We start from the raw sequence: 23712 nt of genomic DNA, 5'->3' as shown, positions 1-23712 counted from the left end.
TTCCAACTGCTGTAAGAAACTTTGAAACAGCAGATGGAATTACCTTGAAGCATTTTTTTTTTGTATATACAGAAGTGGAACACAGCTGAGTAGCTGATATTTTTGCACTTTTATAAGTAGTGCACAACATAATTATACTCTATTATATATTCTGACATGTTGCCATAGTGGAAAAAAATGATAGTTCAAAAGCAGTTTAAAGGTGTAAAGACTTTTGAGTGTAGAAGTGTTCTTAAAAATTGACATCAGCATACAATATGAAAAAAAAAAAATAATCCAAGAAGACCTTGATTCTTTTAGGGCTTGTTTTTTCTGCTAAGTATGCAAGAAAGAGCACTTGCAATCCCTGTAGTGGTGCTAACTTTCTAAACATTTTGTTATAGGTCATTACAAAGAACTGAGGAAGACTAAACCAGAAAAGGGATGTTTCATGTAGCCTATTAAATAAGGTATTACCTTTGTTAATAATAATAGGCTACAAGCATTTTACTCACTCTGCAAATCTTCAGGACTGGAGCCTGTCAGATTTTCTTAGCCTGGACTTTGCAAAAGCTTGCCTGGAGCTTGCTTATTTTATCTGTAGTATCTGTTGTCCAATGGCAAAGAGATTACCAAATATTTTTAGTCTTGCTTAGCTTTGTATAACTGTAAGACACAATGCCAATTGTTACAATAATTCTAATATATTTCTGTAAGTAATAGATGGTGATAACATGTAGTTATACAAAGCATGAACCACTGATGACCCTAGAATAAGGGTGTGGCATAGAGAAATACAAATGTGCCATGCTAACAAAGGCCTCGGAAGTGTAAACGCAGGACAATATCAGAGGTACAAGGTGTATAACCAAAACACCAATTGTCAATTGCTGATCATTAAATGAATGCATCCTTGGGACCTGGGTAAAAGCAGTTTTAACAGTAAGAAATAAACCGAAGAGGTACTCACTGTATGTTATGGGCACCATATGTAGCAAATTTGGACGTAAAATTGAGTTGGAGACCAATGAAGAGAGAAAAAAAAAAAAAAAAAAAAAGTATAAAGACTGTTAGAACTGTTAGAGAATGTATAAAAAATAGCCATAGGTGTGAAGAGGAAGTAGCGCAGCATCATGCTCCTCTCAGCAAAGATGACGAAACTCCTCAGTTTAAAGTCATACTTCTCTAGGTGAGGGACTTGGGACTCTGATAGATTTCCATAACCCCTTCACCTAGAACAAAGCCATCAACCTTATGACTCAAAAGAGTGAGAATATCAGAGTAAAGGTTAATACATTTGGTATAACTATTTTAATAATATTGTTAGACTTTTCTATATTTCTTAGATAATTGATGTTATGATTGGTAGTGTGATTGTCAATGAAAAAATAGTAACTCTTGCAGTTATTATTCTTAATTATAACTAATTCTTATATTATTCTAAAATATTTCATTTGGACTAATACTGAATTCTGTGTTTCACCTATAAAGTAGATTTCTTTGACCCATATAAACTACACAATATATTTCTGCAGCAATGTCACGTTATTGTTTTCAACAGTGGTGGCAGATGGGAAGGCTTTGCTCTGAGTGAATTTTCTTGTTGAACTTGAAACAGGTTCATAAACACAATATTTTATAAGGGAATCTATGATATTAAACTGTTCTCTGGACAGACAAGCTCTACATGGTCAAAACAGAAGAATCCTAACCACACAATTCAGCATCCTGATTCAACATCATTTTATCTTGCTCTGCTGCTGGTAAAGTGGCAGCTTTTATCCAGCTTTTATCGCGGTCTCCTGGGTGAAGCCTTAGTCAGGGCTGGATCCCGATAACTGCACATATCAACTTAAATGATCTCTTAATATTTACCTCTGTTATAAATGAAGTCTCAACTCAATCTGAATTTTGTAATATTTATAAAAGAAATATTTATAAAAGGTATAAAAGGCAAGTAAATAGCACTGGGTGTGCGGGGAGTCTACGCTCCACCAACACATACACACAAACATCAAACTTTCTAAATATACAGAACATTGCTTCTACATACTAAACCCGAGTATGCCTATACATATGTACAATCAGAAAAGGTAACAAACAATCCTTTAAGTTCCATGACTTAACAGTCTCCATTTTTCATTCATTTTCTTGATTACAAACAAGTCTCCATTTTCCATTCCTTTTGAACAATATGTCTTGCTTTAAGTTGTCAAGCAACTCAGCCTTCGGGCCTTATCTATCCCGTTCTTCCCAGACTGAAGAAAAGCATATCCATCTCCTTTTCAAGGCCAATAGGGCCTGGGTCAAAAGGCACATCCAGGTCACCAGGGGGTGCAACAGCAAAGGCCTGTGATGGCTGTAGTGGTGGTGGGGCCGGTAGTGTAGCAGAATGATGGGTGGACGAGCCCGCAGTTCCCTCCCGGTCTGGCAAACCACACATTTCTGGCTGTGGTCCCACACGGCTCTTTAAGGCCTCAGAGATTGCTCGCCAGGTGCCTTGTTGTTTTTCATAGCAGAGTACCACACCTTGACATCAATTTGGTCCCATATTTCAGGATCATAAACTGTCTGATTGTTAAGAAGGAGAATAAGCTGTAAGGTTACCAGGACAGTCTTTGTTTCTAAGGACGTATGATTCCCCATAATGCGCAACTGCTTACCAGCGAGGGGCAGTTGTGTGCGCAGGTCGGCTTCTCTCAGCTTGAGCTTCTTTCCAGCTCTGGTGCTGTAGTGGGTTTACGTGGCAAGGTTTTGGCAGCAGGGGGCCATAGGGGTGGTTTCTGTGAGAAGGATCTAGAAGCTGCCCCATGTTTGGTAAGGGCCCCATTGTTTTCCAGAGCTGAGCCAATAAGCGATGTTGTTTTGCGCTTGTGTGAGAGCAGATTTAAGACAGGGAAAAAAACGCTGCACCACACAGCAGCTGGGAGAGTAGAGGAGTGAGAAAACAGCCTTGCAGGCACCAAGGTCAGTGCAGAAGGAGGGGGAGAGGTGCTCCAGGCTCCAGAGCACAAGTTCCCTGCGGCCTGTGGTGAGGACCATGGTGAAGCAGGATGTCCCCCTGCAGCCCATGGAGTACCACAGTGGAGCAGGGTTCCACGCTGCAGCCCATGGAGGAGACCACGGTGGAGCAGGTGGCCCTGCACCGACGGAGGCTGCCGCCTATGGAAGACCCCTGCCGGAGCAGATTCCGGACCGGACCTGTAGCCCGTGGAGAGGAGCCCACGCAGGAGCAGGTGACCTGGCAGGAGCTGCTGCCCGTAGGGGAGCCAGGTTGGAGCAGTTTTCTCCTGAGGGATGGACCCCGTGGTACGGACCCATATCTGGAGCAGCTCTGGAAGAGCTGCTGCCTGTGGGAAGCCCACGCCGGATCAGTTCATCAAGGACTGCATCCCGTGGGTGGGACCCCACAGCACAGGGGACGAGAGTGACCGAGAAGGAGCAGCAGAGAAGTGCTGTAGACTGACCATAACCCCCATTCCCCCGTTCTCCTGCACCGCTCGGGGGGAGGAGGTGGAGGAGGGTGGATGGGGGGTGTAATAAGTTAGACCACACAATTTACTGGTCTATTGAAATTATTTTATTAATCAAGTAAGCAGACACAAGCAAAACAGCGCTGGGCAGCTGGGGAGTCTCCGCTCCACCACGGCACGCAACTTCCCCTTTCCAGTGTCGCTGTTTTATAGCATTGAAGTTCTGGCTTGTCGAGACTTGTCGAGACCTGTCAAGACCTTGTCAAGACAAGACTTGTCGAGACTTGTCGATTTGTCGACTTCTCGAGACCTGTCGACTTGTCAAGACCTGTCCTGAGACTGTGCAGTCTGTTGTTGGGGGTCGTTATTCTTCTTCCGGTGATCATGCGTTGTGCTTGTGTTCAGGTGGGGGCAAAACAGGATGTCTTGCGGTGGGTGGGTGGTATCTTACAAAATCTTTGTTTTAACAAGGATGTTCACCCAACCCCCCTTCCCCATTTGTTCCCATGTTACAATGCCGTGAGTTGTGAAACCTTATCTCCTCAGTAGATTCTTTAAATTCTCAAGGACAATGAACAAACCCCTACTAATTTATCACAGGGGGGAAGGTGCTTTTGGTTTCTTTCCTTTGTTTCTCACTGCTCTAGCTTGTTAGTGATGAGCAAAAAATCTTACTATCTCCTTATGCTGAGTCTGTTTTGCCCATTTCAATAATTATTGCGTGATTTTCTCATCCTTATCTCAACCCTTGAGCCCTTTTCACATATTTTCTCCCCGTTCCTCTTTGAGGAGGGGGAGTGAGAGAGCAGCTGTGGTAGAGCTCGGCTGCCCACTTGAGTGGAACCACGACAGGTGCACCTATTTCCAGTGACTTCCTGTACGAGCTTCTTTGAGCAGTGTGCTGAGTCTGGTCAAACCTATCTTCATGAGGCAATCAATGTGCCTGTTCCTGTTCTGGTCTCTGTTCTGCTAGCCTGTTCCTTTTAATTCCTTCTTTCTGCTTCTTTATTGATGACATAACTTCATCGTGTTGCCCTTTTTTTATCTTGAGGACAGGCTCCCCTCTTATACCCTTCTCCCCACAGCAGTCCTTTTCAAAATAACTTTTCATTGGTCAAACAACTTTGAATATAACAACAACAGCAAACACCCAGAAACTTCCATGACTTAATGGCTGAAGAACAAGCAACAGGAGATGGCATAGCATCTCCTGAATCACCCTTCTTTGTTCCCTCTAAACTCTTTTACATTCCTGATGGCCTCATCCTTAAGAGTCTGATGTTATCATCAACCAAGGGGCTTGCCGACCCCCATGGCCACACTCCCATGTCTCCTCCTTCTTTATTAATATCAACCATTTTCTCAACATGAATTACCAGTCCATATATAACACCTCCTTAGTTAATATTTTTCACCACCAATGGTTACAAGGGAAAGGCATTTGGTATTTTGAATACTTGAGGTCTTTGTAAAAGAAACACTTTAACACTTTTTTCCAATTCTTCTTGACACAGAATAGTCCTGGAATCATTGAATCATAGAATCATTTAAGATGGAAAAGATCAAGTCCAACCATCAACCTAAAACTACTAAGTCCACCACTAAGACATGTCTCTAAGTACCAAAATAATGAATAATTATGTGTTTAAGCAGAGGATTAAATAATAATAAATATTATGAATTTTCACAGTATGTTGCATTACGACCATCATTATTAGATTGCAATGTCTTACTGTGAAGCAGTATCTTAGGTACAGGTAATTTGTTAGCCATTATTTTGAACAATAATCAGTCTCTTGCTGTGATAAATCCTTTTGTTGTTGTTTGTGTTTTTTTTTTTTTGTTTGTTTGTTTGTTTCCCACACCACATATTTAACCCTGTTTATTTCCTTTCTGCAAGTGACTTTCTACTGTTAGTTTTTGCATAACTAGAGAACATTTTTGGGAAAAGGTGATTCACAACACCTTCGTTTTAGGGAAACAGAATAACTATTTGCAATGGAGAATGACTGGGAGAGGAAAAGTATATGAAAGTATGCTTCAAGCTTTTCTTTGAAATTGAACAGAAATATTGAAAAAGAGCTATGCCAGAAAAAACATGGTGTGTTGTGAGAGAATTTATTAAAGAACATAAAAGCATTAAAAGTGACTTTTTTTTTTCTTTTAAGAACAAAATGTAGATTTAACAAGACTAAAACACTGCTTGCCATGGTGTTTGGCAACAGAAGATACTGTTTAAAATTATATTTTAGAGTGACAACCTGGTGCTCTGGAGAGCTGGAAGTGACACTGAAAATATGTCAATAAAACTATTATATGTAGACATCCTAAATGCTAAAGCAATGAGCTTCTGAATGAAAGGAATTTCTCTCCTTCAAAAGAAATACATTAGCAAGATTAAAATTCTAGGAGGCTGAATAATAGTTTTTTCTTCTCCTCCCAGGGCAGACTACCTTGAGACTGATGGACTCATACCTCCCTTCTTCAGTGTCACATGGACAGTTACTTTTGTGCGACCATGGAAGCTTTTGAAGGTTTAGAATCCTACCAGATAGACCTAAACTGACAGCTAGGGTAGGATAATGCAGGGATAGGAGTCTCTGGCCAGGATTATGAATCTCAAAATGCCACTTTAGAATCAGGCCCCCACCCAAGGGAGGGAACCAGATGGCAGAAATAATCTAAGAAATTCCTGCTTTTGGGCAAGACCTCACTAGAGACTGAAGGTCTGCTCTTTTTCCTTAGTCTGACTTTGGTTGGTCTGTGATTTCCCTTTATTACTTTTCCTTCAATGTCTAGCACATTTCACCAGTATATTTCACTGTCTGAGTACATGGCATATCATTAACCCTGGATCAGTCATTCTCTATCATACTTTTGCCTTTCCCAATCTCCATGAAATCCACAAGCAAATATTTGGTAGTTGTGTTTTTTTGTTGTTGTTTTGTTTTGTAGCAATACACTGTACTCAGAAAATAAAATCTTTCAAAAAATCAGCCTTTAGATGAATCCAGCACAGATGTCATTTAGGGTACAATACATTTACTTGAAAAATAATCAGTTACAGTCTATATGTAGTCAATAAAAAGCCTCAAGAAGAATTACCAAAGTGCAAACTGTTATCCTAACACAGACAATTTGTAGTAGATCAGATGAATCAAACTTCAGGAGCATTTGCAAAGGCTGCCTAGGCTGACTGGCTCAGATGTTAATATCCACCATCAGAAGAGTTCCACCTTTTGGTCTACAAGTACATTTCTGCAAAGATGTTTCCTCATGACTTCAGGGGAAACCAAGATGATCTATTCAGATTTAGTGTCTAAAATTTAGATGTGTTGATTTAGGCAAATAAACCACACCAAACTAGGTTTCGGAAGGTGGTGAACTGTATTCTTTCAGGCCAAATAGTATGTAGTTCTTCTTTATTGTCACGTAATAAAGTATTCCATGGCACAAAAGAACTAATCTGGCTACTGACTGCAACACAGAATTTCACATAGATAGACAAGTATCGCAGATGTACATGTGAACTGGAAGATGTTTGGCTTCACTGTCTCAAATACCTTTTCTCTGATGAATCACATGAATGAATCATGAGACTTACTGTCAAATCTTTTTTGAAATATACCTCTACTCTATACACTTTCAGCAAGGCAGGGGTAATAATATTACTGTAGATGTTTCCACCTGCTGCTCAGTGTTTCATTTGTTTCTATAAATTCCATTGTTTGAGAGAAAAACAATAATAGTATATCTGCATTTATTTCTGTTGCTATAATACTTTATTGTGTGATATTATTTTCTGCTATTCCAAAAAGGTGGTAAATTACTAGCATCTAAAATTCCATGGTAGTCAACAGCAACAATAATGTATATTGATTTTGATTATTGAATAATAACAATTATATTATTGGTCACAGTAGTAATTATAGTGATTACTGGAAAACAAACAAACAAACAAACAAACAAATGTAGCCCGTGGAATACTAGAGTAATCCTTGCTACTGTTTTCTCTTGGTTTCAAACACATTCTGACATAATCTTAGTTCAAAGAATCTATTAGTCCTACATCTCTCACATAATTTCACAATATTATAATATACTTGAGGCGTCACTTGTTGAAGATCATGATTTTCCAGACCTACCCAGAGCAAATGAGCTTTGAACAATCAAAATCACAGTGATGAAAATAAAGACCAAAATACTTCTAAGTGAGAAACAGAGGAGACTACGTGTATCAAAAGAACAATTGGAACAAATTCATAGGAATTTAATTCATTTCTCTTAGAACTGAACACACTTGTATTCAGTATCTCCTCCTCACTTCATTGTTCAGGGAAGTTCAGGATCCTCAGAAACTCATGAATGATTTTCCAGTGATCTGGAATTTCCCACTGGTGTCAAGTTTTCATCTTGCCTAAAGCCACATTTCACAACTACTCTCAACCAAGTTACACAAACAAAATATTTCCTATAAGGACTGCAGTTACACTTCCTGCATTTTTCTCCCTGCAGTCTCACGTGTGTCTCAAACAGACACCCTAGCCATAGCAGTACATAGAAGTCATGTAAAACAAGCTGTAATAAGGAAGACTAATACGATAGGAAGAATTTTATGTAGTGCCAACCAGATCATTGTCTACAAAGTGAGACAGGCAAGGTGAAAAGGGACACATAATGGGGTAATTAATATAGCATTATTTGAGAAAAAATCAGCTAGGGAATAGATGAAGTAACCTATTGTCCTGAAACCAGGACATCTATATCAGGAAGGATGTAGTTATGTCAACGTAGGAGATCCCCTGTAGATAGAATACAGAGGTCAGAAAGTAAGCTTCAGGCACTGCCTACCTCTCTTTCTACTAGAAGAAGACAAACCTAAGCAGCAAGTCAGACAGCTTTGGGGTTTAAAATGGTCCTTATTTCTGCTAGCAATTTCATAACTGTAAGGTATTTCAGGTGGTTTGTATTCAGCAATATATATGTCTAATAACTTTAGTCTACTAGAGATACAATGAAGTTATCCCTATCTACCTATTCAAATTTATATATGAAGCTCCACAAATGGATTATGTTATCTGGTTATGCATGTCCAACTTCTTTTGAATATACTTCAGCAACATGGTGATTATGAAATGAGTCTTTGACCTGCATTAAGCCCAAGAGTTTTTTGATATATGTTCAAAACTGTTAGGTAATAAGAACTTGTATCTACCAGACAGAACTGCCTGAAAATAAGCACATGCAGAACCCTGTAAGAAAACAGGGACTTAGATCACTCAGAAGACCTTCTATGCACATCATATAATTTTCTTTCTTACGTTTTGAAATTCACCTATTTCACTCAGTCTTATCTGATGACACAGTGTGAAAGAAGATGATAGGAAAATGTTTTTTCAGTCTCTCCGAGTTGTTCCATTCCAAACCAATTCATCCCATTCACCCAAAGATTTATCTAAACCTCACATTTGGTTAAAAGCATTTTGTGCTTTGTGCTTTATCCCTTATCAGAAGGGAATACAAAGGAGATGAAAAAATAAGATCAAGGTAGGGTTCCTACTTCAGAGAATCACTGTTGAATACAGCTCCAGACATTCATGCAATTTGTTTCCAGAAGTGCTGAGCAAAATGAGCTCAATTTCAGTGAGTGTTTGCTTAGAGATGAAGACAAAGTTGCTTCCCCAGACCACCAGCAATGAGACTGGGTCTTTTCTATTTGGTCTCCTAATATTTCTGGCAGAAGTGGGAGGGTAGGGCTAATGAGGTCAGCTACACTGGATTAATCTTACATTTCCTACTTACTGTTTGAACATGCCTGGCAACAATCTACTCCAGCAAAGGTGAAGAAATAAATACAAGTAAATAAAAGACATTTCTTCCATGCACCTAATGAAATTCTCAGATGTATCTCAGGCATCGTAATGACTATTAGAATACAAATTTTCTAACAACTAACAGAGGCCCATAGTTCAATGTAGCATGCAATGAGCACCTTCTTAGTAGGAAACACATGAAAGTTAGAACTGTCTGGAGCGACATCTATACAATGCAGAAAAAAAAAAAAAAAAAAAAAAAAGTGACCTGAAATGATGTGTGACTCTTTCTGTAATAACTTCCAGTCCATTCTCATTAGCATTTGTATTAAAAATAAAATAAAATAAAATAAAAGCTATTTAATATACAAAGATAAAGATAAACTTGGCTATGATGTAGTTTTGCATTATTTCATTTCCTAAATTCTAGAAGAATACAGATTATGGAAGTGAATAGTATAGAATGCCATCATGTTAAAGAAAGATACTGTTCTTAATATCATAATCAATTTCTAATTAAATTTTGCTATATAAAAATTAGTATATAAAAACATATAATGCATCGCATAGGTATTGTGATACCAGCAAAGTAAAAAATCACAGTTAAAAAAAATCAGGCAATCAGAATCATAGAATCATTAAGGTTGGAAAAGACCTCCAAGATTATCTAATTCAACTGTCGTCCCCCCCCCCCCCCAGTATGACCCACTAAATCATGTCCCTAAGTAACACGTTCAACCTTTCCTTAAACACCCCAAGGGACAGTGACTCCACCATTTCCCTGCACAACCCATTCCAATGCTTGACTGCTCTTTCTAAGAAATTTCTCCTAATTTCCAACCTGAACTTCCCCTGGCACAACCTGAGGCCATTCCAATGTTGTATCTTTATCAGAGACATTGATATGGGCCTTCTTTGAATAACAAAAAAGGTATACTTAAACATTCTGGTTTTCAGATATTTTAAGATTTGGTTTGAATAAGTTTCTTTCATGTATTTAACAGTGTCATAAATGCAGCTACTGACACATTTTTACAGAGAGAATACAAAATTAAGCAACCTGCTTACTATGTGCAGGGATATTAAATCTGGGAGATAATTCAAAATAGAGTGATTTGCAGACTGAGACTTTGTGTTCTTCCTCCAAAGGTTTTATTTCAGTATTTTTACCTCTTTTTTTTTTTTCTTTTTTTTTCTTTTTTTTTTTTTTTCCTAAAACAGACAAGCAAAAGTCATTGTAGGCCAGTTCTTATCTGAAATTCATTCTGAAAGCCTATATAACTAAGAAGCACACCCTTGAGGATAGAATGGAATTGTTAGTCACTGTGATGTAGGGATGGAAACACTGTTTTCTGTCTTATTTTCTGTCCTGTGTGCAGGACAGCTGCCGCTCTGAGATAAAGGAATTTTCTGTAGTTCCTTATCTATTATTGTTTCTAAGACTTCAATATATCTTGAAGTTTTCCAGAACTATGATGCTACTGCTAAGCAATCCCAGTTCTACAGCGTCTTTTGTCTCAAAATGTAAGCTGTGGGAGTGTGAGAGCATAAGAGTTGTGGGAATGTCTCTAACATAACGGAAAAATAAATTTACACCAAGAGAACAAGTGTGGTTAAAAGCCACATTTTACAATATAAATAAATTCCAAACTATAAAACCATATTCTGTGAATATGAAAATATTGATAGTAAACATAAAGGAAAAATCTCAGTTCATAACTGAAACAATGTAACAAAAAATAGGGAAAAAAATAAATAGATAATGGACCATTTACCAAAATATGAGATTTAATTCATCTCAGCGTAGCAAATGTGTCCTCTTGGTTTTCCACTAAATAATGCCCCAAACCAGGAAAAAACAAAACAAAACAACAACAACAAAAAATAATAATAATAGTAGTAGTAGTTGTAGTAGTAGTAGTAGTAGTAGTAGAGGTAGAGATCCCTACAGTGCTTCATAAATTACTGTTTTTAAAGGAAAGAGAAACCAAAATCACAAACACGTGGAACGTAAAATTGACTTCCTTTACTGCTATCTAATGAGATCCAATTTCACAGAAAATTTTCCTGTACTAAAAATATCACTCTTTCAGTTCCACCAAAAACTAACTGTGGAGTCTGCTAAACATCTGTGAGAAGAGACTAGGCACTGCTCCCATGTTGGACAGAGCCAGTTCCAGACAGCTCGGAAAGGTACTCACTGCTGGCCAAAGCTGTGCCCATCAGCATTTCTGGTTGCACTTCTGTGGTAACAGATTTCAGAAAGGGAAAAAAAATGCTCTGCAGCAGCTTTGAGAGAGAAAAGTGAGAAAAGGAACAGATTCCAGGCCAGAGCTGTAGCCCCCAACAGGAGCAAGGGGTCTAGGGGGAGCTGCCGCCCGTGGGGGACCCTTGCTGGAGCAGTTTGCTCCTGGGGGATGGATGGACCCCATGGTACAGAGCCATGTGGGAGCAGTTCTTGAAGAGCTGCTGCCAGTGAGCAGACCCAGCAGGCTCAGTTGAGGAAGGACAGACCACACGTGGAGTGACTGAGAGTGACTGTAAAGTATCAGATGGTGAAGTGTTATGCACTTGACCACAATCCCCATTCTCCGTTCTTTTGCTCCACTCAGGAGGAGAAGGTAGAAGAGTCAGTAGAGAAGTATAACCTGGGAAGAAGGTGCATGGGGGGAAGGTCTTTTTGATTTTGTTTTTGTTTCTCACTATCCTACTCTAGTTTTAAAAGGTAATAAATTAAATTAATATTCCATAAACTGAGTCCGTTTTGCCCATGAGGGCAAAGGCCAGGTTGGATGGGTCTCTGATTAATCTGATCTAATGGAAGTTGTCCCTGCCCATGGCATGGGGATTGGAATTAGATGATCTTTAAGGTCCCTTCCAAACCAAACCATTCTATGATTCTATGACGTAAATTTTTAAACAATCTCCCTATATGTACCCTTAAACCCATGAGTTTTTACATCATATTTTCTGCCCCTGTCCTACTGAAGAGGGGGAGGGGCAGAGTGGTGGGCACCTGGCAACCAGCCAAGGTTAACCCACAACATCTTGCAAGAGACCAAGAACAAAGTTTTGCTTTATGTGCATGAAAGAGAAAGAAATGATCAGATTTATGGCATTTTAGTAAGTGATAATAAAGCCCTGTTACTCCAAAAAATCTCTTCCACTCTTTTCTCATGAGTGTTTGCATCCTTTGAAATCAGATCCGCTGCCCAGAGTAATATGGCATACAGAAAGAAAAATACAGGGACACAATGTCTGTTAGGTGACACCATTTTATTTTTGAGTGCTGATTGTCCAGGTGAGGTTACCCAAATGACACTCAGCCTTTCTCTCTCATGGGTACACACTTTCCCCCACCATGAACAGTGCAAGTTTTATTCTTCGAACTAATGAATGAACCCAAAGGATGCTCTGTCAAACCATGCAAAATTAATTAGGTCAAGGACATGAGTGAGTGTATGGTGACTGTTACATTTTAAACCAACTGTCTATAGCACAGTAGCCCTGATGTGCTGATATTCCAAATATCATCATTATGGGATGTGCCCATCAAATCACTGAGCATAATCATATTTCTTTTTATGACTGTCAAGGTTTCTTTCCTACTTGCTCCATCCCCTTCCTTTTTCTTCTGCATTATATTTATTAATGTTGTTTTGCCTATAAGAAAGGAATGGTTGCTGAAATACTGCTCTCTGCTTTTTTTTTTTCTTCTGTGCAACAGCTCCCTCTAATGTTATCTTTCTTTTTTCCCTCTATTTCTTGATGGAGTAAAATACTTTTTTTCAATCTGTATTTATGATTTGATGAAAGGGTTTTCTTTGGTCATTCTTCTGTGTTGTGAATACATGAATACTCATTCGACCTGACAGGAATTATGTATATATTAGAGAATTTACATTCCTTCACTGAATAGGTTTTATCAACACTACCAAACAATTACAACATGATTAAAAAGACTGTAACTATTACTGAAATTGGCTGCCTTTGAACAGACTGCTTTGGAGCTTTTCAATGATTCAAACATTTAGATATGATTTGATGATACAGACTGATTTACTGATAATTTATTTATTTGTTTCATTCCAATAATAGCCATCTCTGAGTGCATAAACATCTAAGCTGACTAAATGTTGCTTGACCAGTTTGGTTCATGGTTATGCAGATGTGCTGCTTTGACCTCTTTTTGAGAAGCATGTGAATAGCAGAGTATTGGATCCAAGAAAAGCATAATGCCAGGCACAAACTTAGCAATTATTGGGGCCATTGAATAATGCCAAATGGAGAGAGAAAATCTACCTAAATGAACAGTAGAGTAACAGAAACAAGACAGTCTTTACAGATATGGGGAAATTAATTTAGAAAGAATTGTAAAAGAGAAGAAAAAAGACAATAAATTGGATTAGGGAATGGCTGGACAATTAGATAAATAGATTTTAAAATCAAGGAACCCACTGCCATTATACCAGTCAGTGTACACGCCTGCACAGTGTAAGTCCTATATCTGTGTGAGATGTATTTCTTCTTTCTAGATACAGAGCTCCCAAATGCTGTGGTTGTGGTCATTTTCAAACTGCAGTTGCCTGAAAACCTGTGGTTGTGCATGCCCAAAGTAATAGTTTCTAGTCTCATATTTTAGGGTGACAAAGCTTTTCATTAAATACTGTTAGTTTTCAGCTATTCAGGTTACAACATTTAATAATTAATTAACGTTCTTGTTAAAAAACTTGATACAAATACCTAAAGTTTGTTGGACCTAGAAGATCAAGTTTTATATTACTTTGTTTCAATTAAAATTTCATCCTTTGTTTTCTTTTTCTTTTAATTTTTTCATTTTTTTATTTACTTTTCAAGTTTTTAAAATATAAAATAATATTTGAAAATTTAAAAAGTATATCGTATTCACTGGGAGCCTGTGTTTATGAATTATGGCCAAAATTTCTTACTGGTTATTTTAGTGGTAATTTTTAGGAATCTTAATTTGAAACATCAAGGATATAAAATAACTAGATTTAATTGTGTAAAATAGCACCCTTTTTATTAAATTAATACCACCAGAAGTGGTATTTAAAAGTTCCTCAATTGTCAGTCTAAGCAACGACTTGTTTTTACTGACTCTACTAATCTACTCTACTCTAACTTTTACTAAGCTTATATGCTGACATCTTTATTCATGTGAATGTTGTCAGATATCATGATGTTAACATGACCTTTTAATGTTAACCTGTACAAAAATGCACTGAGCTTTCAGAGACAGCTATGTGAGAGTCTTTGAATCTAAATTTCTGGCCTTTGTGCATCTGTAAACATGACTAAATCTTAGAGATGCAAGATCTCCAAAATCAATTATTTAAACTGCATGTCAGGACAGTCATTTACAGTACATACAACCATAAACTAGAAAGTAAAAACAAACAAGATGCCCTGAAACATGGGGAAATATTCATTTAGAAAACATAAAGAGAGAAAATCCTAATTGTGGACACAACCACATTTCTGGAATTTGGTAGCACCTGTTTTCTAGAGCACTTTGCTGGAGCACCGGGTCTTTGGTTAGTGACAGGTTGGTCAGTTTCTGGTTTGAAACAGTGAAAAAAGGGAAGTTGATTATGTTCAAACGTACATAAGCTCTATGGCAAAAGATGGAAAATCAAGTTTTTGTGAGAAGGAATCCACATGCAGTATGGGGGCTCTTGTTTTTTTAAATCCCATCTCCTTCAGTTATATAGCCAGCTCTGCAGCCTGTAGCAAGGTGCTGCAACACCATGTAGTGTGGGTGGGGCAGGTGGTTGACTGCCTGCAGCCAAGATGAGGCTTAGCAATGAGTTGAATTGCTTCTTCTGCCTTGCCAAGGTCCACATAAGGAATATACACCAGGGTGAGAGTTGATAGTTACTAAAATCTTAAATTTAGAGCTCAGTTTGAGGCCATAGAAAAGACACAGGTATTTGTAGCCAAATTAGAGCAGTGACTATAAACCTATGGGAAAAAAAAAAAATAATATATATATATATATATATACACATATATATACACATATATATATTGGTAGTTGTATTTTAGTAGCAAACAGAAATAAATAAATATATATATGTATGTATGTATATATATATCCTCTATACATTCTGTGCCATCTTCCCCGGTGATATTTCTGTACCAGTCAGCTCTGAGCTCTCACATGGGGACAAACATGCTTCTTCGTTCCTGTTCATATCTTCAGGCTTCTCACCTCTTTACCCACATGCTGTAAACATAACTTTAGATCACACCTTTTAATTGCACAGAAAGCCAATTCCCTCAGCACCTCGCATTGCATCTGTCGGGCTGCCCAACAAAAAGACAACCCCACTGCAGAGTGGTAGGAGCAGGGAGGACCAAGGGGGACCAAGGCAGTGGAGCCCCTGCCTGCTGGTCATTTGTGCTCAGCCTGCATGTTGGCTGGACCTCTGACTGCTGGCGTCAGCATCTCCTTAACAGTACTCCATGTTTCACATCCTTAAAGCTTCAGTATGTTCCTGTTCAGAAGAGTGCATCTTGTTTGATGGCGTGATAGGCTCTGAAGGTTCACCAGGCAGTATTGCTTGTATTTTTTTTTTTCACAGAGCTGCCTTGGTATTTACTATATATGCTGTAACACTAAGATTAGCTATAGGAGTGAAATAAACTACTTACGCACTTATTTTGTACATATGTATATATATTTTTCTTTTCTCTTTTCCCATACTGGGCTAGAAAAAAAACAATATTAATCCGACGCAAATATGTGAAAATGAGACATAGAATAAGATACAAGATGTCTGAACAAGTTAACAGATGATAAGACATTTACTTCTTTATGCAATGCTTAATCTGTCAGCCAGCAATAATCCTGCAGTGAAGGAAAGAGATCTATGTTGGAGTTCAACAAGAACCAATTTTTTCTTAATTTCTTTAAATGAATTACACTTTTTTTCTTGACTTTCAGTGAACTTTTGTACAATCTCTTTATGAATCAGCATTTTCTTCAATGGGAAAAATGTTCTACTATTAAATTTAAAACCAGCTGCAGCCAGCATAAGTGCCACAGCAGACAGCTGACGTAAGTAAGAGTCTCAGGCCACTTACGCAAACCAAGACAACAGGCGTGCTTGCTTGGAAGAGTGTTCTAGCTACCAGCAGCATTGTACAAAGTGCTGCCAGAAGGAGTTGTAGGAAAGTTTGTGGAGAAAACCAGGATTCAAGAGAGCCTGATTGTTGTAAACAGTGTGCTACTGCTAGAGAAATGCACTAAGTATATTGATTAACACTTGTCTCCGCAAACAGCCTCTCAGGAAGTGAGTAACCATGAAGTAGCTCTTTGAAATCTGGTTTCAGAGTGATACTGGATTTCTCTAAACTCAGCCACACAGGTTCAGTTCTAGTGGTACTGCAGGTTTCTTTGCCACTGTGAGCTCATGGGGGTCTTTACAGTGAACAACATCAGGCAGCTATCTTAGCTGGCTCTGCAACAGCAAGCAGAGGAGCACAACAGAAAATGATCTGGAGAGCAAATGTATTAGTTTCCAGCATCCAGACCACCTACAGTTCAGAGGCTTTACTTCAGGCCATTTCTTGTGCGTTTGTGCAGACTGAAAACTTCACAGCAGCTGGAGTATTTCTGTACTCCAGCCACATTTTGTGTTAATCTCAACAGAAACCCCAAGTCCTCTCCATTCTGCCAAAGCATGGTAAGAAGGAGTAATAAGGAAATGTGTTTCAAAGCACTGTGCTGATCCAAAGTACAGTGCTAATGTAGACACCAGATTAAATGATCAGATTAGAGACCTATACAGGAAAAGAAAACAGGAAGACATTATTCTGACTCTTGGTCCAATTGGAGAAAAATATAGACTGAATCTCTTAATTTAAAAACTTAAACTAGATGCCAAAAGATGATGTTCCCCAGCTCTCTCTGAGGGATCTACTGTTCAGTTAGGATGAAAATACTGTGTTTTTGTTTGTATGTTTTTTTTTTGTGTTTTCTTTTTTTCCCCTCTCTTTATCCTTGCAATTTATTTACTTATTGTTGGCATTGTACTCTGCAGCTTCTAGATAATATTGTCACGCATAAATATACCTAAAACATAAGCGAGCTATTCTCTCTCTTACATTGTAGATACATTCTCATATCTGATCATGGATATCTACATTAGCTGTCAGCTGGAAGCTTTTCTGTCTTCAGCATCACACCACATCAGCTATGGTTCAAATCTGATATTAACAAAATCCCTGTAACTTTGCTGTTCTCTGAATGTGTTATTCTCCTCTAAATCCCACTTCAGACCGTATCGAGGATGAGCTGAACAGAGGCTTTAGACAGTTGGCTAATGCTGCTGCTAGAATAAAGGTGATGTTATCATCAGATGGGGCTTTGTGCTGTGCAGCTCCTTTCTAGCTGCTTGAGTTTAATTGTAGACGTTCCCATGGAGGTCAAAGCAGCAAAAAGCTCCCACTTCTGATTCTCAAACACATTATTTCTTCAGGCAGGCACATGATTGTCTGTACCTTAGCAATTTGTGCAGCTCTGGGTACACTCACTGCGTTGTCTTCACCATAATAAAAAATAATTATTGTCACATTTAAATAAGAAGCTTTACATTTACAAGCTACCTTTAATATTTTCTGAAGACAGCACTCATTGTACTACACATAAGAAATGGGCTACTGTAAGACAATAGATGAGATAAGCCAGTACACACTGAAAATTTGTGACACCAAGGCACAGCCACACACTTAACACAGATGCATGATTTTCCCTAAATCTCATAGTAGTTAAGCATGTTGTGGGAGTATCAGATTCAATGCAGACAAGAAAAATGATACCTACAAAAAACATCATCTTTTAAAGAAGACATAAGTATACGCACAAGTATCTAATATACAATATGCCAGTGGAAGTAGCATCAGAATATTCTGCATTCACTTTAAGTTTTGTATTTTTAATAGTTTTGGGATATATTTCAAATTGGTTTTGAGTGCCTATTATCAACAGTATAAAAATTGGGATATATACAGGAAAAATATGATATTCATATAGGTAATTTCATATGCAGCTGAAGAATAAAGATAACTGTCTCAGCCTATGAATTATGAAAAGGTAAGGGGAAAAGTCTACATCAGATATAAGTGTTTTGTTCCATCTAGAGAAATTGAACAGCAGCTGTCGCAAGACAAATATCAGACAGATGTCTCTAGGATCTTCCTGAACTTGTTGATAAATTTGGCAGAACTAATAAAAATCAGGCATAACCAATGAGTAGATATTTACCCTCAGAGAGCAGGAAAAGACATAGTTGATTAATATAATTGTCTCATACCTCATTAGATAGCTAACCCTTGCTGTGCATTAAAGACTTTCTACTAAGTGTATTATGGCACCACATAAGAGAATTAGTTTAAAAAAAAAAAAATAATGCAGCATGTAAAAAAAGTTACTTTTATTTTTATTGCTTCTCACATCAGTGTTCCTCCACAAAATAACAGGGAGTCATGGGACTTTACATCTGCCCCTCTACTTGATATTTGCTCCCCTAAACATAAAATTTAGGAATAAATGAAAAATAAAGGACATGTTGAGTTTAAAATTTAAAAAATATTGTTTTTGTCCTGGATAAAAGAAGACACATTTAGTCTCAACACAAAGGTACTTATTAAACCAAAAAATTTTATAACTAAAATTTTAAAATTTACAAATGCTAAGTTTTTGGGTTTTGGGGTTTTTGTTTTTAATAATAATAAGAAGAAGAAGAAGAAGCATATTATGAGTGTTCTCTTTCTTTAGAACAGGTTATTCATAAGCCTTTGTACAGCTCTGTCAAATAGCTTTTGGAAAATGATATGGATCAAGGCCATGCATCTGTATGAAAGAAAGAACTAGAACACAGGTGACTTGGAACGTTGATGGTTAGTCAAACCAAGATTACTTTTATCAACTCAACTTTTCAAAAATAAAATAAAAATAAAAATAAAAATGCTGAAGTAAGGTTTTGCTGAGAAAATTTAGATTGTTGACATTACTTTTTTTTTTTTTTTTTTTCTTTTTGATGGCTAGTTTGCAATAGATGAAGCTGAGTAATCAGTGGATCTTGTCTAAAATAAGAAACCATAAATTTGAAATATATCTCAAGCTTATGTTTTTTTAAAATTTTAATAGTTAAGTATTCTCATAATACTTAACTCACTGTTTTTTAGCTTTTTGTTCAAATTTAGCTGAATATTGAGCATCAAAAATCAGTTCCTTTTGTACAGATGCAAAAATCTTTTCCTGAATTTGCATAAGTAGGTTTATTCTTTCTGCATACTTTTCTTGGAAACTTTCCTTCTAAGTGAAATAAAGTACCTAAAATAAATAAATAACAAAAAGAGAAAAAGGCTCCATAGTATATGTAATTCAGGCCCAAAGTTTCCCACAAAGGAAATGGTTGCTTGTACCAGAAGAGGTTTAGGTTGTATATTAGGAAAAAAATATCCACTGAAAGATCTGTGAAGTGATGGAACAGGCTGCCTGGTGAAGTTGTTAAGTCACCATCCCTGGAGGTATTCAAAAGACTTATAGATGTGATGCTTAGGGACATGGTTTAGTGGTAGATGTGCAGTGCCAGGTTAATGGTTGGACTTGATGACCTTAGAGTTCTTTTCCAAACTAAATGTTTCTACAATTCCACAATTCTCTATAGTGAAAAATTAATATATTGAACATAAATGCTGCTAAAAATATTTCTAAAAAGATTGAGTAGTCATGCAAAGTTATTATTTTATTATTGTTATTATTTTTCTCATCTTCCTTCAGCCCTCTAAAATAGTAAATTCTAAATCTTCTTCAGTACACTGTCACCTTTCAGTCAGGTGCATGAGTCTACTGCAACTTCTTTTCACTTAGCTATTGTAGGTAGCCTATACTGCTCCACAGGGACACAAAGAACACTGCTTGGTAAATTTAAGAATTTCTGTAGGAAATTAAAACTTCCTTCAAAACAGTAAATTTCATTACAAGAACCTATAATGCTCCAGATTATATTTGCAACAATAAATAATAAAATAATAAACAAATGCCTTTACAGACAATGGGTTCAAACTGAAACAATAGAAATTCCTTTTAAATATTAGAAATATATATATGTGTGTGTGTGTATATATATATAAATATATAAACTTTAAGAGTAGTCAAATACTGCCTGTGAAGTCTCCATCTTTGTAGATACTGGACACAGGCAGACACAGGCAAACTGCTGTAGCTGACCTTGCACTGAGCAGAGGTCTTGGGACTTGGGACTTCTGAGTCATACCACCTCAGCCTTATTGTGATTCCCAAACAATGAGAAAAAAATCAGACGATTAGCCTGTTAAAATTAGCCATTTTAAAGAACAGAAGTACAGGAAAATAAATAAATAAATAAATAAATATATTTAATTTACCACTACAAAATGTAGGGTGATAAAAAAAAAACAACTCCACCATAAATAATATAGTGTTGACATACTTAAAAATAAAGAATTATTCCTGTTTAATAAAGATATACTTTAAAAGAAATTTAACTATATACTTTTAAAATAAGCAATAAAATAGAAATTGCTGCATGAAAATAGTAGATAAATTATTTAATATTAATAACAAAAATGATAAAAAATGTGCTTACACTCTTTGGTAAGATCTGCTATAAGTCCCTTTCAGGCACCGTTAGGAAAAATAAATAGATAAAGATTTGAAGCTTTCTGTGTAAAATCTCCCCTCAGTCTTCTGTTTTTAAGGCTAAACAGGCCGGGTTCTCTCAGCCTGTCCTCGTATGACAAGTGCTCCAGTCCTCCCATCAACTTCGTAGCCCCCTTCCATGTCCCTCTTGTACTGGGGAGCCCAGAACTGGACACAATACTCCAGGTGAGGCCTCACCAGGGCTGAGCAGAGGGGGAGGATCACCTCCCTTGACCTGTTGGCAACACTCTTCCAAATGTACTCCAGGATACCATTGACCTTCTTGACCATAAGGGCACATTGCTGACTCATGGTCAGCCTGCTGCCCACCAGGACTCCCAGGTCTATCTCTGCAAAGCTGCTCTCCAGCAGGTCAGCCTCCAGCCTCTACTGGTGCTTGAGGTTATTCCTCCCTAGGTGCAGGACCCTGCAACCTGCCTTTGTTGAACTTCATGAGGTTCCTCTCGGTCCAACCCTCCAGCGCGTCAAGGTCTCTGTGAATGGCAGCACAGCCCTCTGGGGTATCAGCCTCTCCTCTGAGTTTTGTGTCATCAGCAACCTTGCTGAGGGTGCACTCAGTTCCATCATCCAGTCTCTTTGACCAAGGGAAAGTCCTCCTTTCTCTGGACTTCCTCTCTTGTCTGTGGGGTCTGAGATTCCTAAGGGCTGATGTTAGCAGTAAAGACTGAAGAAAAAAAGGCATTCAGCAACTCTGACTTCTCCATATCCTTTGTCACTAGGGCACCCACCCCATACAGCAGCAGGCCAATGTTTTCCCCAGTCTTCCTTTTTCTACTGATGTATTTGAAGAAGCCCTTCTTGTTGTCCTTTACATCCCTTGCCAGATCTAATTCCAAATGGGCCTTGGCCTTTCTTGTCACATCCCTGTGTACTCTGACAGTGCTGCTATATTCCTGAGCAGCCTGTCCCTTTTTCCACATGCTGTAAACTTCCTTCTTTTGTCTGAGCTTTGCCAGGAGCTCCTGGCTCATCCATGCAGGTCTCCTGCCTCCCTTACTTGCCTTCTTACTCATAGGTATGCACTGATCTTGAGCTTGGAGGAAGCAATGCTTGAATACTGACCAGCTGTCTTGTGCCCCCCTTCCCTCTAGGTCCCTAACCCATAGAATTCTTCCAAGTAGGTCCCTGAACAGACCAAAATTTGCTCTCCTGAAGTCCAGGGTCACAATCCTACTTTTTGCCGTTTCCTCCTCACAAGGTCCTGAACTCCACCATATCATGGTCACTGCAGCCAAGGCTGGCTTCAGCCCTCACATCTCCAACTCATCCTTCCTTGTGTGTTAATACAAGCTCCGGCAACACACTTCTCCTTGTTGGCTTCTCCAACACCTGTGTCAAAAAGTTGTCATCAATGCACTGCAGAAGCCTCCTAGACTGTTTATGCCCAGCTGTGTGGTCCTCCCAGCAGACAGCAGGGTGGTTGAAGACCCCCATGAGAATCAGGACTTGTGACTGAAAGGCTGCTTCGAGCTGTCTGAAGAAGGCTTCATCTACCTCCTCTTCCTGATCAAGTGGCCTATAGGAAACACCCACAGCCATGGTAGCCTGCCCTTTAATCCTTACCCATAAGCTCTCAACTCGCTCTTCATCCACCCCTAGGCAGAGTTCCATGCATTCCAGTTGCTCTCTCACATGAAGAGCAACTCCACCACCTTGCCTTCCTGGCCAGTCTTTTCCTAAATGCTTTCCATGACAGCATTCCAGTCATGTGCACTATCCCATCATGTCTCTCTGATTACAATGAGATCATAGCCTTGTGACTCCATGGAGATCTCCAGTTCTTCCTATTTGTTTCCCATTCTATATACATTAGTGTACAAACATTTCAGGGAGCTGAATTGCTTCTCTCTCATGCTGTGTGTGTTCATATAGAAACACTTCAGATATCCTTCATTTAACCAAGCCGCTTGTGGGGCAGACTAAAGAGCCTCACCAGCATTCAGTTCCTCAATTGATATATTAAATGACATTTCCATTTAAAGATTTTGTCTGTGTCCGTACATCTGTTTATATAAAACATAGAATTTTGTTCTATTTTGTAATAATCAAATAGGATAAATTCATGAACTGGATCATTTCCACATCCAGAGCTTTGCCATATGTTTCCATCAAACTAAGATCCAAAGGCAGTATTTCAATTCTTTAAAGATCTTATTGTCTTGTTGATCAAGAGGTATTTGCTTCCTCTTTTATTCTGTTGTCATTTTCTGTGTCTAGAGAGGAGTAATTCTGGTACTTACCTTCTACTGGTTTCAAAGTGCTGTGAAAATTGCTCAATAAACTTCTTTATTTTTGCCCCACAGAAAGGGATCTGGGGGTTGTGGTTGACAGCAAATTGAATATGAGCCATCAGTGTGCCCTGGCAGCCAGGAGGACCAACCATATCCTGGGATGCATCAAGCATGGCATTGCTAGTTGGTTGACGGAAGTGATTGTCCCTCTCTGCTCTGCGCTGGTGTGGCCTCACCCCAAGTACTGTGTGCAGTTCAGGGCACCACAGTGTAAGAAAGATATAAAGGTTTAGAGTGACCAAAGGAGAGCAACAAAAATGGTAAAGGGTCTAGAGGGTAAGATGTATGAGGAGCGGTTGAAGTCACTTGGATTCTTCATCCTGGAGAAGAGGAGACTGAGGGGAGACCTCATCATGGTCTACAGCTTCCTCACAAGGAGAGAAGAGCAGACACTGAGCTCTGCTCTCTGGTGACAGTGACAGGAC

The sequence above is a fragment of the Netta rufina genome, assembly GCF_964035555.1.
Source record: "Netta rufina genome assembly, chromosome: 1".
Lineage (NCBI taxonomy): Eukaryota > Metazoa > Chordata > Aves > Anseriformes > Anatidae > Netta > Netta rufina.
Note: the sequence above shows the minus strand (reverse complement) of the source record.